This window comes from Pleurodeles waltl, chromosome 3_1 (genome assembly GCF_031143425.1).
Source record: "Pleurodeles waltl isolate 20211129_DDA chromosome 3_1, aPleWal1.hap1.20221129, whole genome shotgun sequence".
In the NCBI taxonomy this organism is placed as follows: domain Eukaryota; kingdom Metazoa; phylum Chordata; class Amphibia; order Caudata; family Salamandridae; genus Pleurodeles; species Pleurodeles waltl.
Genome location: NC_090440.1, coordinates 1,141,494,752 through 1,141,510,013, shown reverse-complemented (window position 1 = coordinate 1,141,510,013; position 15,262 = coordinate 1,141,494,752). Strand labels below are relative to the sequence as shown.

Here is a 15,262-nt window from a genome sequence, read left to right as displayed (position 1 = left end):
GATGCACAAGCCATTGTCTCTTCCAGTCCGAGGTCACAGCAGCACTTGCAGTGTAGGTCCTCTCCAGTCGAAGATCAGGTATCGAGTGATTGAAGTGATAGAAAATGGTGGTCACGTCCGCGGCGGTGCGTACCATCTCCGCCGGCGTACATCGTCATTGGCTACTGGGACCCATTGGGTCCAATGTTAACCAATGCAGCATTGCGGCGCGGTCTTCGACCGCCTACCGCGATGGTGTAGAACGCCAGCGCAGTTACCTCACATCCCATTGTCCCACTTTAGGGGTCAGGCAGCTGCCATTTCAGGGGCCCACATGGCCCACATGGCCTAATTTCCAACTGCGTCACACATACCTAGGCCTAGTCTCAACACACATACAGGCCACATTTTGTGTAAGATTGGTGTTCTGTGTAAACTGTGGGTACGTACCTCTGAGTTGATTGACTCTGTGGTGGCTGTTGTCCTTCCTAGGCACTGTACGCGGGGACATGTGAGGAGATGGCGGAATCCTCCGGTGTACCGACCGCTGGTGGGTATAGGTCGATCAGCAAGTTTCCAGTCTGTTGCCTCAGGGACAGGGTTTCCTTCTTTTGCTTTGGAGCAGTGGGCAGAGTCCAGTTGTTGGTGATGCAGAGCTTCTTCTAGTCCTTCTTTGAAGATGGTTGATCAAGTCTGCGGTTCTGTTGTCAGGGTTGTCCTTTAAATACTAGATTTAGGGGAGTTAGGGCTGTGGAGACTATTGGCCATTGGGTAGCTAGCTCCTACAGCTAATCTGCCCCTGAGATGACCACGTACGGTAGCTACTGGGAACCCTCTATTCTCCCACTGCTAAGATGGCAGAAACTATAATTTAGTGGACAGGCCGGACATGATCATGCAACTGAACGGTGCCAAAATCTTCTCTCATCTTGCCCTAAACAAGGAATACCATCAACTCGAGCTAGAAAAGAACTGCAGGTAGCTCACTACTTTTTCAACTCACTTGGTTAGTTCAGATACAAAAGACTGAGTTTTGGAGTGCCATGAGCTGCAGTGATATTTCAGGGTGTTATACATCAAATAACTCAACCTGCCATGCATGCTTTCAAATATAGTGGTGACATACTGGTATTTGGAGCCATGTAAGAGGAACATAGCAAGGCGTGCCAGTTATTTGCTGATACAGGCCTCACTCTGAATGCAGCAGTGAGATTCACAAGAACAAAATTAGGGGCATATTTAAGAGCCCCTAGTGCCACCGCAGCTTCACTTTTCGTGACGCCCCTGTGGCACTATGCCCTGCGCTGTATTTACAAGGTGGCCTTAAGCCACGAAAAGTGGCTTAACGCCACCTTGTAAATACGGCCCCTTCACACACAGCACTTTGTGTGGAAGGGGCGTACAATGGGTGTTGCTGTGGCCATGCCACAACAACACCCATTGCATTTTGACACTGTCCCAGATTTACGAGTTTTCGTAAACCTGAGGTAGAGCCAAATCTAACGCCACCTGAAGGTGACATTAGAGTGGCACAAGGAGGAGAAATGCTTTAATTTCTCCTCATTGTTTGCTCTTTTCATGTGTTCTGCATTTTGCAGCACACATAGAAAGTGCAAATTGCCATTTAAAATAGTTTTTGTGCAGGAAGGTGTTCCCGGACGGTCCATCACACCGTACTCATCACATTATAAGCACCTGCCTCAACGTTCTTCAGCTCCTGCGATTATGAATGAAGGGACCCCGTCTACCAGTACCGATCAGAACCGGTGCCCTCGTTGCATGGCCAGAGTGCATCTCAACTACCTCATACCACTTGATCTGGCCAACTAGTGGAAGTGCCTCGACAATTCATTGAAGAAATATAATTTAACTGTTGTTTGCACTTTTTATTTAATAAGGGGGAAGATGTAGCATTGTGCGCCTATGTGCGCTAGGACCCTCACGGTTCTAGGCAGACTCAATAGGGGAATTACGTAACATGCTGGAAGGTGTTAAAATGTGGTTATTACCGGTTATATTGTAATCAGAGTGCAGTGTGTGATTGTATGCTGAGGAATTAAGATAACAGCTGTAGAGCTCAGTGTGTGATTTGGTTCTTTGCATGCTCCCGGGCTGCGGAGGCCGTTACAGCTTCCTCATCCTCTGGGCTAAGTTAAAGACAATACAGTTTCAACGTGTAGATGGGCAGCATTGACTCTTATGATGTCAAAAAGAATAGCTGTGAGATGGCGACGAGTCCCACTGCCAGCAGCGAAGGTATGGTTACAAGATCTGACAAACTGTAATGATGCATCTGGTACATGTGCACTGTTATTACTTCAAGCCTTACGTCCTGGAAATATTTGGAATGCCATGAATACTTAACTGGGAGAGGGATTGTAGTGAAAAATAATACTGTGAATTTTTGTGGGGTGAGGTGTTTGGATATATGATCTGTGCTGGTAGACTTGTTTGTAAAGAACATAGCTGCTTTGTGGGACATGGTAGCTCTTGGCGTGATCTCCCTCATCTTTTTGCTTCCAACCCCCTGTTTTTGATCCTGTGCTGAACTTCGTTTTTACAGGCTTTAGGACTTTGGGCACTTTACCACTGCTGACAAGTGTTACAGTGCAAGTGCTCTCTGTCTAAATTGTATTAGTGATTGGCCTATCCATGATTGGCATATTTGATTTACCGGTAGGTCCCTAGCAGTGTGCATTATGTGTGCCCAGAGCCTGTAAATCAAATGCTACTAGTGAGGCTGCAGCACAGATTGTGCCACCCACATGAGTAGCCCTGTAAACCTGTCTCAGACCTGCCACTGCAGTGTCTGTGTGTGCAGTTTTTACTGCCAGTTCGACCTGGCAAGTGCACCCACTTTCCAGGCCCAAACCTTCCCTTTTACTACATGTAAGTCACCCCTATGTTAGGCCCAAGACAGCCCCAGGGGCAGGGTGCAGTGTATTTAAAAGGTAGGACATGTACCACTGTGTTTTACATGCCCTTTTAGTGAAATACTGCTAAATTCGTTTTTCACAATTGCAAGGCCTATCTCTCCCATAGGTTAACAGAGGGGTTGCCTTGAAATATCTTTTAAATGTAGTTTCCCATTCGAAGCAGACAGAGATTTTGAGTTTGGGGTCTCTGAATTCACATTTTAAAAGTACATCTTTTGGGAAAGTTGTTTTTTAGATTGTGAGTTTGAAAATGCCACTTTTAGAAAGAAGGCATTTTCTTGCTTAACCATTTTGTGCCTTTGCCTGGTTTCTGGATAGACGTCTGGGTCAGACTGGCAGTTGGGTTGTTTCTGAATTCACTCTAGACAGCCACACAAAAGGAGCTATGGTGTGTCCTGCATATCCTGAAGGGTCTTCTTGGGCTAGAGTGGTGGGAGGAGCTGAAACCTGTACCTGAATAGGGCTGTGCATGTTCTCACACAAAGCATTCTCCAATCCCCTACAGTGTGTCTGGGACAAGGACAGGGAAAAGCAGGGTCTTGTGCACCACAAAGACTTTCCTTTGGAGTTTGCCTACTTCAAAGGCAGAAATGAGTATAAGTATTGTACTGCTGACCCCACAACTTCAGAACACTTCTGGACTGAAGACATTCTGGCTAGAAGAAGAGCTGGATGCTTTAGGAGAAACTGACACTCTGCCTGTTGCTTTGATGTGCTGATCTGCTGCTTGCTGCCTCTGTCCTGAGAGAGAAAGTACTGGACTTTGCTTTCTATACCCTGCTTTTTAAGGTTCTCCAGAGGCTTGAACTGAGCTGGCCTCCTGTTGTGAAGTCTTAGGGAAATCAAAGACTTCATCTGCCCTTTGCCTGGGATCTTGTGCTGAGAGTTCTGAATTGCCAAGTGGTGCCAAATCCAATCTCCGGGCTCAAGGAAGTGGAAGTTACCTGAAGTAAAATCCACGCACCAAGGCCGTAGTGGCACCATGGCTGGAAAATCGACTCAGCGTCTGCAAAGTTCAAACTTCAGCGCGGACCCATCATTGCTGTGCATCTGGATTTTTCATGCATCATCCCTGGGCGTCATTTTCTCCATCAACACTGCACAGCAGCAAGGAATCTATGCATCATCAGCCCAGTGGGAAAGAAATTCTCACATCGCCTGTCTGGCTGGAAAAGAATTGACACATCCCAAACCCGGTGGAAAAAGAATCCACGCATTTCCCATCCAGTCGGAAAATAATCGATGCATCGCTTGCTTTTCAGACGCATCACCTTCTTTGTGGCCTGCATCATCTTTGACGCATCCAAGTGACTGTGTGTTATAAGGATACAACTACTGATGTTTGAGGATTAAGACTCTTCTAAACCTTTAAAAAGTGATACCTTTATTTGTTTACATTGGATTTTTGTCATTTTGGTCTTGTTTTATTTTGATAAATATTGGCTATTTTTCTATACTGGAGTGGAATACTTTTGTGTTGTTTTCACTGTATTACTGTGTGTTTGTGTTTGTACAAATGCTTTATACATTGCCTCTGAGATAAGCCTGACTGCTTGTGCCAAGCTACCAAGGGGGTGAGCAGGGGTTATCTTCGGTGTGTCTCCCTTACCCTGACTAGAGTGAGGGTCCCTACTTCGACAGGGTGTAAACTGACCGCCAACTAGAGACCCCATTTCTAACACTGGTGATCAGTGTTGAGGATGGGACTTATATTTGTACTTTCTATACAGTAATTGGTGTACACTACTGCCTGATTGCAGACCAATACACAGTCACACACTGTATTATTTTTCCTTTCCGGATTTCTCTTGCCTTTTTGAAGTTTGCAACTCTTTGAGCCTTATCTACAAGCATGTCTCAATTCGGGGAGCCATCAACAGTTGCTGCAAATGTAGAGTTTGAGTAGGAGAAATTGGAGACATACTCAGTGCCCCTGATCAGAAAAGTTTGTAAGGAGCTCCAGTGTCCAATTAAAGGCCGCCAGAGAGGGCAATCAGAAGGACCTAGAGCCTGAAACAGTGGCCCGGGTGCCTGCCAGGAGAATGAGGGGTGAGAGGCATGGGAAACGCGCTCCTGAGATTCCCACGGTCCGGGAGAAGACTAAACCTGAGGGGGATGCCCTGGAACTTATAGGAGAAGAAGCGGCCAAACTGCGGCACCCGTTTGAGCTGACCCATTGGCAGCTGGAAGGAGGCCCCACCAGGGAGGAGTTCTGCACAGTGCAGAAAGCATGCCCCACCTTTGAGGGCCTTTGAAACTGGCCCAGGCAGCTGGTGACACCTCTGGATCTCACCTGATTTACCGGGAGAATTATCTATATAGTGAGCCTAAGGTTGCTGAACCTGGGACACCCCGTGTGTTGGTGGTACCCCAGTGTTTCAGAGCCTTCCTACTTGGTGTGGCTCATGATGTGCCACCTGCAGGTCATTTGGGGCAGGACAAGATCTTTGACAGGCTTGTCACAATCTTTTATTGGCACCAAATGAGGAAGGCCTCAGATGCATTCTGCAGGATCTGTGAAACCTGCCAGGCCATTGGCAAATCTGTGAAGGGGTGCAGGTTTTCTCTTCAACCGTTTCCTATTGTGATCACCCATTTTGAGTGGGTGGGCATTGACACTGGCCTGGTGTGTGGTGAGCACCTACGGTGTTAGCACCTTATACCAGGTCCGGGTATCCCCTAATAATGAGGTGTAGGCAGTGTCTAGCAAGCCAGAGCTCTCTAGATGTAGCTGTGGATGAGCAGCCAAGACTTATCTAGGAGACATGCAAAGCTTATGCAATACCACTGTAGTCACACAGCACTCACACACATGAAAGAACCACAAAAATAAAGGTACTTTATTAGGGTAACACAAATACCAAAATACCATATAAGCAATACCCCAGCTGGAGGTTAGTAAACACACTATTATGTACACATTAGGAGTCAGTGATTAACATACAAAGGAAATAGAAAACAGTGAAAGCAATAGACAATACTGAAGGCCTGGGGGGAACCAAACTATATACTAAGTAAGTGGAGTGTGAAAGTCAGACCCCCCACCTAAGGAAGTGGAATCGGAAAAGGGGAGCTGGAGGAGCTAGGAAAACCACAAGGTAAGTACCAGAGTACCCCCCCCCAGCGACCAGTAGAAAAGGGGTAAATATCTGGTTCTCCCCAAACCCACTGAAAGGACTTCAGAAGAGGATAATGCAAGACCCAAACAAGACTGCAAGAAGCCAAAGGTGGATCCTGGAAGAGGAAGACCTGAAAAGGAAGGGGACCAAGTCCAGTTTACGTTGGAGTGTACGTCGTGGCAGGAGCCACTACCCACCCGTCGATGGATGCAGGACCAGGTTGATGGTGAACGAAGACAGTCAGCAGTACAGCACCAGAGCAGCTGAAGAGTTCCTGGAGTGATGCAGTCGACGTCCCATGCCGAAGGAAGGATTGCAGTCGGTCAGTAGTGTGGAAAAACCACCAACAAGCCTTGGCAAAGGCAAATGTTGTGCAAGACTAAATGCGGAGCTGCCGGGGACCAGCAAGGTCGAGGGGGACTCAACCCACGGAGGGGAATCCCGGGTGATCCTCAGCAGTGAGTAGAGTCACAGGAAGAGGAGGCAGCCCCCACAGGTGACTCACAGGCAGCAAGCACAGGAGTTACAATGCGGCCTACGCAGCACACCATGGAAGGAGTCCCACGTCGCTGAAGCAGCATACCAAGGGCTATGATTTGCAGGAAGAGTGCTAGGGGCTGGGGCTACACGTAGCCTGAAGATCCCTCAGAGGAGATGCCAACAAGCCTTGATAGCTGCAAGAGAGTAGGTGCATGGGTGTATTGTCCTGTGTAGAGAGGCAAGGACTTACCCTCTCCAAAGTTGGACAGATGGCAGAGAGGACCAAGGCGACCACTCCAGACCACCACCCATGATGCGGTATCCAGGCAGCGCTGGAAGAGAAGAGATCCACGCAGCCAGTCGTCGTTGCAGTTGGTGCCTGCGGTTGCAGGGGAGTGACTCCTTCACTTCAAGGGAGATTTCTTTTTTCTTCTAATGCAGACTGAAGACGTGTCGCCCTCAGAGGATGCACATCTGGAGAAATGTTGCAGTTGCTGGAAGGAGCCGTGGAAACAATTTTGCAAGCAGAGTCGTCGCTGTGGATGCAGATTGTCGGTTCCTGGATGGTCCAGTTGCAGTTCGAGTAGCCGGAAGGTGAAATAAACGTTGCAGAGGAATCCTGCTGGAATCATGCACATCGAATCTGAGGACCCACCCAAGAGGGAGACCCTAAATAGCCCAAAAAGGGGGGATTGGTCACCTAGCAAGCTGACCACCTATCAGGAGGGGGCTATGATGTCACCTGCCTGTCCTGACCACTCAGACGCTCCCAGAGGCCTTTGCCCACCTTGGAATTAAGATGGCAGAATTAAGTGGCCACCAGGAGGAGCTCTGGTCACCACCCTTGGGGTGGTGATGGACAGGGGAGTGGTCACTCCCCTTTCCATTGTCCAGTTTTGTGTCAGAGCAGGGGTTGGAGGTCCCTGGACTGGTGCAAACCGGTTTATGCAAGGAGGGCACCAAATGTTCCCTTCAAAGCATACTGGTGGCTTGGGGAGGCAACCCCCTCCCAAGTCATTTAACACCTATTTCCAAAGGGAGAGGGTGTTGCCTCCCTCTCCCAAAGGAAATCCTTTGCTTTTCCTTTGTGGGCTTCAGCTGGTTAAGCAGCAGGAGGGCAGAAACCTGTCCGTAGGATGGCAGCAGCACATGCTGCCCGGTAAAACCCTGCAAACTGGTAGGAGCAAAGCTGTTGGTCCACTAAGGAGCCCCCAGAGTGCATGGAACCATACAACCAATATTGACAATAGTATTGGGGTATGATTCTGACCTGTTTGATACCAAATATGCCTAGGTTTGGAGTTACCATTATGTAGCTGGACACAGGTCCAATACGTATGTGTGGCCAGTACACGGGTAAAATGGCTTTCCTGCACTTATGAAGTCCAGGAAAATAAAGCTGGAGTTCGTAGGGGTACCTCTGCTTATGCAGGGTGCCCTCACACACAGGTACCTGCACCCTGTCCTCTGAGCTAGGAGGGCCTACCATAGGGGTGACTTACAATGACCTGGTGCAGTGACCTGAAGTGAAAAGGGTGCATACACCTTTTCACCCAGACTGCAACAGAAGGCCTGCAGGCTCATTTTACATGGGCTCCCATGGGTGGCATAACACATGCTGCAGCCCATGGGAAACCCCTGGTGCCCCAATGCCCTGAGGACCATATACTAAGGACTTATAAGGGGGCACCAGTATGCCAAATGTGGGGTGTATGAAGCCCCAAGCAACTAAATTTAGAGGGAGAGAGCACAGTCATTGGAGTCCTGGTTAGCAGGATCCCACTGAACACAGTCAAAACATACAGCAGGCAAAAAGTGGGGGTAACCATGCCAAAAAGAGGGTACTTTCCTACACTGTGGATCCCAAGACAGCCAAGGGTAGCAGGTTTACCCTGGTCCTATTGGACCATGCCACCCGGTACCCGGAAACTATCCCTCTGAGAACAGTGACTGTGCCCACAGTGGCCAGGGCACTTATGGGGATCTTTACCAGTGTGGGCTTCCCCAAAGAGGTGGTATGTAACCGGAGTGCCAGTTTCATGTCGCTGTACATGAAGGCCATTTTGAAGGCATGTGGTGTTACCTACAAGTTAACAATGCCTTACCACCTCAAAAGTAATGGGTTGGATGAAAGGTTCAACCGCACCCTGAAGGGCATGATTATGGGTCTTTCAGAACCCATGAGGCATAAGTAGGACGTCTTGTTATCATGCTTGTTGGCTGCTTGCAGAGAGTTACCACAGAAGGGATTGGATTCAGCCCTTTTGAACTTCTGTATGGGCACCCTGTGAGAGGGCCTCTCAGTTTGGTGAACGGGGCTGGGAGCATCTCCCAAGAACCGCCTCAAACACCATTTTGAGTTCTGAGTTGACCAAGCTCTTGGTCACAGATGATGGTGTGGAAGAGGAGAATGAACCTCTCCCTGACCTCCTATCTTCCAAAGAGCAGGATGGGTCACTGAAGGGCGTGAACCTCCTCCCTTCTCAGACCCTAGAACAGCAGAGGGACTGTTGCCAGTTGCTTGGGCAGTTTGCCTCCCTATTCTCACTTACCTCTGGGGTCATCCAATAGTGCACCCATGACATTGTCATGGGGACAGCCGGCCTGTTAAGTACAAGTTTTACAGGTTGACTCATAGAATGAGGAACAGCATCAAGGAGGAAGTCTCTAAGATGCTGGTGTAAGGGTGATTGAGCACTCCAAAAGTTCATGGTCCAGCCCAGTGGTCCTGGTCCCCAAGGCTGCCCCACCTGGTTTCACACCTGAACTTAGGTTCTGTGTTGACTACCGGGAGTTCAATGCCATCACCAGTATTTACACGCACACCATCCCCTGAGCTGGTAATCTCATTGACTGGTTGGGAGCTGCCAAGTTCCTCAGCACGTTTGATATGACATCTGGGTACTGGCAGATTGCCTTAACCAAGGGGGCAAAAGAGAGGTCTGCGCTCTCAACGCCAGAGGGGCACAACCAGTTCTGTGTCATGTCCATTGGGTTGAAGAACGCCCCTTCCACCTTCCAGAGGCTGGTCAACAAGGTCCTGGCTGGGTTCAGTGCCGCCTACTTAGATGACATTGCAGTCTTCAGCTCCAGCTGGCCTCACTATCAAGGCCAGTAAGTGCCAGATAGGGCAGGAGTCTGTGGTGTACTTGGGACACCAGGTAGAAAGCAGCCAGGTGGTGCCCCTACAAGCCAAAACTGACACCATTCTGGCTTGGCCACCCCCCAAGACCCAGACAGAGGGGAGGATCTTTTTGTAACTGACCAGGTTTTACAGGAGATTCGTCAAGGGGTATGGCACCAGTGTTGCAACCTTGACAGAGCTGACTTCCAAGATGCAGCCCTATCAGGTGATCTGGACAGAGGTGTGCCAGACTGCTTTTGACACCCTAACGCAGGCCATGTGTGCAAAACTCGTGCTCAAGGCTCCTGACTTTTCCCAGTAATTTGTGATGCAGACTGATGCTTCAGAGCATGGCGTGGGAGCTGTGCACAGCTAAACAAAGAAGGCCTGATCAACCTTTAGCCTTTATCAGTAGGAGGTTACTTCCCCGGGAACAGAGATGGAGTGCAATTGAAAGGGAGGCTTTTGCTGTGGTCTGGGCACTGAAGAATCTCAGACCCTATTTGATTAGGACTTACTTACGTGTTGAGACAGACCACATTCTCCTCAGATGGCTGATGCAGGTGATGGGTGAGAATCCTAAACTGTTGAGGTGGTCCATCTCCATACAGGGAATGGACTTCATGGTGGAGCACCGCCCTGGAACAGAACACACCAACTCTGAAGGCCTGTCCAGATTCTTCCAGCGGTTGGGTAGTTCTCCTCACCTTCAGCTGAAGGGGACATGTGTTAGACCTGAGAGCTCCTGGCGTGATCTCCCTCATCTTTTTGCTTCCGTCCTCCTTTCTTTGTTCCTATGCTGAACTTCGTTTTTGCTGGCTTTAGGGCTCTGGGAACTTTACCACTGCTGATCAGTGCTAAAGTGCAAGTGATGTCTGTCTAAATTGTATTGGTGATTGGCCTATCCATGATTGGCATATTTGATTTACTGGTAAGTCGCTAGTAAAGTGCACTATGTGTGCCCAGGGCCTGTAAATCAAATGCTACTAGTGAGGCTGTAGCACAGATTGTACCACCCACATGAGTAGCCCTGTAAACCTGTCTCAGACCTGCCACTGCAGTGTCTGTGTGTGCAGTATTTACTGCCAGTTCGACCTGGCAAGTGCACCCACTTTCCAGGCCTAAACCTTCCCTTTTTCTACATGTAAGTCACCCCTAAGTTAGGCCCAAGGCAGCCCCATGTGCAGGGTGCAGTATCATTAAAAGTTAGGACATGTACTGCTGTGTTTTACATGTCCTGATAGTGAAATACTGCTAAATGTTTTTTTCACTATTGCAAGGCCTATCTCTTCCATAGGTTAACATGGGATTGCCTTGAAATATCCTTTAAGTGCAGTTTCCTATTGGGAGCAGATGGAGATTTGGAGTTTGGGGTCTCTGAACTCACAATTTAAAAATACATCTTTACTATCTAGCAGCCCAGGCCCCAGTGCTACACGATTGGTTCACTGGGAGTTGGGCGGACCCAGCCTATCGGCTGGCACTAGCAAATTTGGGATTTTCCCACATTATGGACCTTCTATTGGTATCCGGTATCACAGAACATCCCAGCAGTAATCAGGATGGTATTCTTGGGGTGGAGGGAGGTGCAGCAGCATATTGGGTGGTGGAAGAAGTTACCACACCTTCAAAGGCAGAAGTGAGTATAAGTATTGGACTGCTGACCCCACAACTTCAGAACACTTCTGGACTGAGGGCATTCTGGCCGGTAGAAGAGCTGGAAGCTTTAGGATGAACTGCCACTATGCCTGTTGCGTTGCTTTGCTGACCTGCTGATTGCTGCATCTGTCCTGAGAGTGAAAGGACTGGATTTGCTTTCTACATCCTGCTTTCCAAGGTTCTCCAAGAGCTTGAACTGAGCTTGCCTCCTGTTGTGAAGTCTCAGGGACGTCAAAGACTTCATCTGCCAGTGTCGGAGCTCTTGTGCTGAGAGTCCTGATTTGCCAAGTGGTGCCAAATCCAGTTCCTGGGCCCTTGGGAGTGGAAGCTGGTGAGCTGAGGTAAAATCCACGCACCAAGGCCGGTGCATCAGACAAATCAATGCAGCACCTGCACCACGGCTGAAAAATCCACGCAGCGCCTGTCTTGCGGCTGCAAAATCAGTTCATTGCCTGCTCCAGTGCAGATCCATCATTTCTGTGTGTCTGGATTTTCCATGCATCATCCCTGGGTGTCATTTTCTTCATCCATGCTGCACCACAGTAAGGAATCGACACATTGCCATCCGGGTGGGTAAAAAATCCACGCATTGCCTATCCAGCAGGGAAATAATCAACGCATCTCTTGCTTTCCCAATGCATCACCTCCTTTGTGTCCCGCATCATCTTTGGTTTTGACGCATTCAAGCAACTGTGTATTATAAGGATACAACCACTGATTTTTCACTATTAAGACTCTTTTAAACCTTTAAAAAGTGATAACTTTATTTCTGTATATTGGATTTTTGTCATTTTATTCTTGTTTTACTCAGATAAATATTGGCTATTTTTCTAAACTAGTGTTGTGTACATTTGTAGTGTTTTCACTGTGTTACTGTGTGTGTGTGTGTGTGTGTGTACAAATACTTTACACATTGCCTCTGAGATAAGCATGAATGCTTGTGCTAAGCTACCAAGGGGGTGAGCAGGGTTTATCTTAGGTATATGACTCCCTTACCCTGACTAGAGTGAGGGTCCCTACTTGGACAGGGTGTAAACTGAATGCCAAATAGAGACCCCATTTCTAACATGCTTCCACACAATGGTGGTAAGACCGATGAACTTATTTAGTTTGCAGTGTATTCCGATCACTACTAAAGTCTGTTTCTACCTCAGTATAGTATGTCACCTGATGTTTTTGATTAGCCAATTGTAAGATTTTTCATTTGTAAATTGTGAAAATACATCACTGCTGCTATGTTGGGGATTTTCAAGAAAATGTGAAATAAGATAATAAAAATATTGCAATTCCTTTGACAGAAATAGGCCTGAATGTGTGCACAATCAAGGGTTATGAAGTATAGGTTTTGTCCTAAAGAAGCTTCTTTGTTAAAACTTCCAGCAGTATTTTTGAATTGTCTGCAAAATGTGTTGTTTTGTTTCCTCAGCTTCCTTTTCAAGTGACCCCATGAGATTTACAATCGTTCCCACTTTTTTAAAATTCCGTTAAACACTTACACGCCTGTCCTCTAAAGTTTGCCTAAAGGAAGATGGAATTCTTGCTAGCAGTCATGTCTGCCAGGAGTGCTAGTGAGCTACAAGCTCTGTCTGCTTCTCCTCAGTTTACTTTTTTCAAAAGATAAGGTTAATTTTAGAGGTAATCCTTCTTTCCTGCCTAAGGTGGCAACCGCATTTCATATTACCCAGGTGATCTTTCTGCCATTTTCATTTCCTACTCATCTGTCAATGGACATAAAGAGGCTGCATACATCAGACCTTAGAAAAATGCTTAGTACCCGTATTGAACTCTCCCGGATTGATCATAACACGTTTGCTGGTATCCAAAGAAACACGAAGGGAAAAAGGGTCAGGAAGCAAAGCATTTCACATTAGATTTCTTTACCAGTAAAATACTGTTATGAACAGACAACTCCCACCAGGAGTCTTTTGTGTTTATTTGGCTAGGGGAGTGGCATCTACTTCTCTTATATTAACAAATGTTGCATCCCAGTATACTTGTGGCCCTCAGTATATTATTTTACCAAACATTATTGTTTGGAAATGGAGGAAAGCGAGTATGACCCATTTTTCAGGGCAGCCTTTCAGTGTTTTTCAGTTCTAAATTTCTGTTATTTATCCCCATTCTCTTCCTGGATCGGGTTCTGTGGGTGTGCTACGTGTAAGAATCTGTGTGAACAAGCACCTATTAAAAGAGTATGTTACCTTTGGTACCGCCCTTTCTGATGGACGACGTGGTCCTGCAGATTTCACACCACTCTTTCACTACTCCTCTAGACTAATAGTGAGGTAGCTTAGAGTAAAAAACCACCAGAGTTGTGCAAAATGTGAAACTAATATGGCACTTGGCATAGTGTTAGGTAGTCCTATGAACACTGATTTTTTATATAAACTCCAAAAATCCGACCATCTATTTTGGACGTGTGATGTCATTATACAAAAATGGCCTCCGCAAGGGCCAGTAAATTATCATAAATGAAATATTAGTCTTCCAGCACATAATTGTAATGTTTTTTTTAGCCAAGGGTTTCAAATATGTTGCAGTAAAACTGACTCATAGTACACTTACTAGTATGATGCCGAAGAAGCTGTGAGACTGACAAAGCTGCACTCCTTTTTTCATTTACTTTGATGTCATTTGAAATGTTACAGCCTTCCATAATCATTCATATTAGATTTAGCATAGCAGTCTATACTGACTTCTTCTAGGAATTGTGCTCAAACTGTCCCTAAATCCATCTACTTCAAGTTGAAACATTTATTTTCGAATAATAGCAGCTGCATTGGCCAGACAACACCATCTTAAAGAAAATTTTGCTACACATACTGAATATATTTTCTCCTGTATCGTTTTTGCGTATTAGAAGAATATCTCTACCTTTTGGTTCAGCTTCAAGTTCTGGTATGAATGCAAGAATCTTTTCTTCTAATCGTGTGCTGTGTACATATTTGTCTGCATTTTTTACACCTAATTCTGCCATACAACGAACTACGAGTGATTTGATGTTAGATAAAATAAACACTGGCGATACTTTATGATTTTGAGGTGTATCTTCAAGATTGTTTTCAATTTCACCTAATGTTTGTTTGTTTGTTGTCTTCACTTTTTTCTTTCTTTTGTTTTGCCAAACCGGGTTATAAAAAATGAACAAGACACATTTTGGGGTACTTCGCTTCAGTCTCAACCATATCACCACTACGTAACTTTGCATGTACTTTTGAGTCACTGAAAATTGAACTGCAGCAGCTCGGACCAGATTACTCAATTCAAGTGTACGCACATTCATACGCTCTGCCCCTGACTCTTCATTACAGAAGAATCACATATCTTTCAACTCACCAACTATAAATGAAGCATGCGTACACCTTGAAGTACTCTCTTGAAAACTGCCTTGAACTAGTTTAGTTTTTTTTATTAACCTTGCAGGTTTGTGTTTGTCAAATTTGCATCTACACATTTTATGGAATTATCCACAGTTTTCATTTAACAATTGTTCAACTACATCATGATTTTTTAACAATTTTGTCTTGACAATTGATGGAAGTCCTTTTATTTCGTCAAAAGCTAGTGGATAGTCAAGCAAACCTTTGTACCCAAATCCTTTATCAGAATGTTTAATATTAGCTGGACACACTAAAGCTCCTGGTAAATCTTGTGGACACAATACACACAGATCACATTCAATCTCAGTTCCAACATTTTGTGTACTAGATATACATTCTTTATCAATATTTGCAAATTCACATCTTCTTTTGGTAGACATTTTTACTCATTGAGAGCAGATAACCTTTTCACAATTTCAGAAACCTACAAAAAAAAAAAATGTTAGTTTACAAGGGCAGTACAACACACTTTTTTATTTACATCTTAAGGTATTACTTACTATATCATTAAAAATCTCTCATACTTCGTCAGGGGTCAACTAAAATGCAGAATTCATACCACTTTTGACAGTCCCGACCAGAAAA

General features: G+C 46.2%; 1 protein-coding gene across 2 annotated transcripts in view; it reads left to right on the top strand.

Moving 5' to 3' along the window:
• GLB1L2 (galactosidase beta 1 like 2) overlaps positions 1-15,262 on the top strand; it is a 746,782-nt gene that overhangs the window by 583,597 nt on the left and 147,923 nt on the right. The window lies entirely within an intron of this gene.